The following is a 4,327-nucleotide window of genomic DNA, read 5'->3' as shown; positions in this document are numbered from 1 at the left end:
TTTCATCTACCCTATGAACTTAATTACAAGAAAGGAATTCACCATCACCACCACTTTTGGTAAACTATAATATGCATAGTTCATGTTCACTAGTCACTATCACTATTTGATGAGCTATGATATGTATAGGTTATATTCACCATCACCACCACTTTTGGTAAACTATAATATGCATAGTTCATGTTCACTAGTCACTATCACTATTTGATGAGCTATGATATGTATAGGTTATATTCACCATCACCACCACTTTTGGTAAACTATAATATGCATAGTTCATGTTCACTAGTCACTATCACTATTTGATGAGCTATGATATGTATAGGTTATATTCACCATCACCACCACTTTTGGTAAACTATAATATGCATAGTTCATGTTCACTAGTCACTATCACTATCCGATGAACTATGATATGTATAGTTTATGTTCACAGTCACTACTACTATTTCATACACTACACTAGGGTTTGGTTCCGGGTTTTGGATTTAAGTCCACATTAAATTTTCGCATTGTTAGACTTCAACTATAATCGTTGAGCGTATATGCTTGAGTCATACAAGAATTTAGTCTGGATTGGCTTAGAATTGGTGGTGCCCGCCTTATCTCCTGTTCCTCGTTGGGTTGTGGACCTAGGGCAGACCCACTATATTCAACGTTTTATCTAACTTAAATCTTCTATAACTTATATACGCTGGACGATTATAGGGGAAATCTACGGGTCAATCTAGGGTTCATTAATACATCATATAGGAATATGTTGTTTACACTTAACTAAGAAAATATTGGATTTTCTGGAAATCAACTCTATCGATTTTATAAGGAAAACGGTTTCTACTCCAAACAAAACTCTTATGAACTCACCAACTTAATTGTTGACACTCTTTCAAAACTACTTGTATTCTCAGGAAATCAGTGAAACAGGAAAACTTCAGCGCTTTGAGGATGGGACGTTAAACCGTCAACAATTTATTTTTGTCATCATAATGTAATTGATTTTGAAACATGTAAACATATACTTTGGTGTAACTTTTTCAATTATATTTATGATGGTTGTATTTACTTTGAGCACTATTATACACGTTGTTGTGATACTGTACATGAAGTCCTCCACCCCCTGACGTTTCCGCCATCCTTGGTTTGGGGGTGTGACAACTATTAATGCAATAGATGTTGTTGCTGCTTTTTTACTATTATGCATTGTTATGATACTGTACATGACGTCCTCCGCCCCAGAACGTTTCCGCCGTTCCGGTATTGGGGTGTGACAGACTGGTATCAGAGCATTGTTTATAGTGAATTGAGTATATCAACCCATAAAATACATACAACTATAAACACATCAGGATTAAAATACTCTTACCAAGAGTATATACTTTTTAAATAATAAAATATTTAACTAAAAGTATACATACATGTATTCATACTAGGATCAGTGTCATACTAGAACAAAATAAAGTATTACGATTATTGAACATCACAGGTAGGCTTGGGGACCTATGATCTAATCTGGGAGTGATATAGCCTGATGAACTATATCTTTCCGAGAAGTGATCAGCATGTGCCCAAGAATGGTTATGGTGTTGCAGCAAGTCTAAAAACTTACCAATACTACTACAAAGAAACTTAAAATATTATAGGAGTATTTTGTGCTACTATAATTACTTATTTGAGAACTAAAAAGGTCTTTACTAGTAGGTCAATAGTTGTTGAGTGGATACACTAAGGTTATATGTGACTAAGGTGTCATAGACTTAGAATTTGTGATCTTTGCTTTATTTTCCTTGTTTGGTTGTGGACATAGAGATAGGGTCACTTATTCGAAGGTCTATCCTATTTTGATTACATATAACTGGTATGCACTACGCGAGTATTGAAGTAACTGGTGAGGATCATCTTATAATTATCTTAAGTAGTACGTCTATTTATTCTTATACCCTTTTTATCGCATAGATATCATGGTTGGATTCCATCTCCACGGCGACCCGTACTTTCCCAACCAAGGTAATGGTGGATGGTTCGATGTAGAGACAAAAGAGGATCATGTAATCGCTTTGGATGATGACCTCGCAAAAAACATCCCCGAAGATTCTGACTCCGAGCCAAAAGTCAATAATCTACCTTAGGTGGCTCTAATCCCAAACCCTAACCCTCATCTGGCATTTCAAGGCCACACACCTCTTTGTGCAACAAAATTGAACCGATGGAGTCACGAGCAGGGTCAGCCCTTACCCTACAGTAGAGACCAAAGCATCTATAATCTGAGCGAGGAGTTTGCCTATCCTGGTTTGTAGAGTTGCTAGAATTGATGAGCAGGGTAGGGCAACCATCAACCGAGTCATAGAGGTTGATGCCGATGCGGGAGTCAATACAATTTTCATTTGCCATCTGGAAACTGCTCATGGAAGGACCTCGCACCAGAATGCAGAGAGAAATTACTGAAACCCAAGATGAATTCAGGAGAATTCAAGCTCGTCAGGCAACGTTTGTAAGGCGCATGCTAGACATCGAGTGTCGTCTGGAAAAATCCAGGACTCATTCTAGTGGTTCTCGTCGCAGATAGAGCCTACACTACCTTCTCTTTTGGATATAACTTAGGTCTATGTAAAAGCTCTAGTTTTAATTTCCTGTTTATGATAAGACTTTGAACATGATAGTCTATTAAGGTCTTGGTGCTGTGAAAATTTTCTTGTTATGGTTTGATGTAAGACCTACTTCTAGGTCATTTTCTTCAAATTTGTTACATCATTAATGCCAATATTATTGACAGACATCTATTATTATGGGAAATCCTTATCCAAATGCTTCCATCCTTCTATTCTTATATATTCGTTAAAGTCATACTCCCATCTGTTTTGTTGGGCTATGGAGATTTCGTCCATGGATCACTCTCGTTGTACTCGCAACTGACTCTTACCATTATCTTCATCTATTTAAACTTCTAATTGAAAAATGCCTCCACGTCGATCAGCGAGACGCAATCCTCCGATAACTCCAAATCAACCACCACCACCTCCTCCACAATACAATCCCGCAGCTCTCCAAGCTACAGTATCTGCGGTTGTTGCGGCAGACTTAGCTCAATTCAATATGAGCGACACTAGCGGGGGTAGAACAACTGTACATTCTACTCAAGGTGATGTCCCAGTGCGGTCTAGGGAGTGCTCGTACAAGAACTTCACCAACTGCAAGCCCATGTCCTTTAACGGAACTGGTGGAATCATTGCCCTCTCGTAATGCTTAGAGAAAATGGAGTCGATCGTTGAGATCTGCTCCTGTCCAGAAGGAAGCAAAGTGAAATTTGTTATCTGCACCTTCTTAGACAGAGCCCTCACATGGTGGAATAGCCATGTCAAGTCGCTTACTCTAATAGTGGCTAATGTTATGGGCTGGGAAGCTGTGAAGGAGCTCATGATTGAAGAATATTGCCTGAGGGGCAAGGTTCAGGAACTAGAACAGGAACTATGGAGCCTAACCATGAAGGGCTCTTACATAGTGACCTATACTGCCAGATTCAGCGATCTGGTGGCATTATGTTTGGGAATGGTCCCTAACGAGGGAAAGAAAATAGAGAGGTATATTTGGGGGCTGGTGTCTCCATATCAAGGGAATGTCTTTGTGACATCCACAAAATCTCGGCCAGAAAAAGACCGATTTTCATTTATGCATTTAAAATAATTTCAGAGTAAATCCTTTTGATTTTAAAGAGTTGCGAAATTTGTTCCCAAAAACAAAGTATGATAAAATAATATTTACCAAAGCATTTCATAAAGAAATGTATTTTCATTATATAATCAAAACTCGGGATGTCATGTTCCGATACAGACCATAAAGCATAAATGATAACATTACAAGTCGTTCAACAAATATATACATATACAGACTTGTAAACAAAACAAATTGATGATTCATCCATCTTATGCCCTTACGCCACTTCCTGTAATACAAATAAAACTGAGTGGGTCCGGCTTGGGAACCTGGTGAGCATATAGGGTTTTCAACCCACAATAAATGATTATATTTAATTCCACCAACCAACAATAACCCAATTACCCATTCCCGTTATTCTCACTTTATGTCCCTAAGACAACTAACATAAGGGACCTAGTCTAAGAATATTTCATCGGGGCGACAACACATGCTTCGGGGGTTCCTCAGCAATATAAGTCAAATAAGGCAACCATGAGGGGGATGGAGTACAACGAGTGAACACCCAAGCTCATTAACACCTACAGGTGGCGAACCTGCTAGCGTTCCACAGGACTGTCTAGAAAAGTCTGTGGTCGTCATCTAAACTCCACTAGATGACTGAATCAAAAACAACATC

This window comes from Lactuca sativa, chromosome 7 (assembly GCF_002870075.4).
Source record: "Lactuca sativa cultivar Salinas chromosome 7, Lsat_Salinas_v11, whole genome shotgun sequence".
Taxonomy (NCBI): domain Eukaryota; kingdom Viridiplantae; phylum Streptophyta; class Magnoliopsida; order Asterales; family Asteraceae; genus Lactuca; species Lactuca sativa.
The sequence above is the reverse complement of the archived record's forward strand: the minus strand, read 5'-3'. Positions refer to the sequence as shown.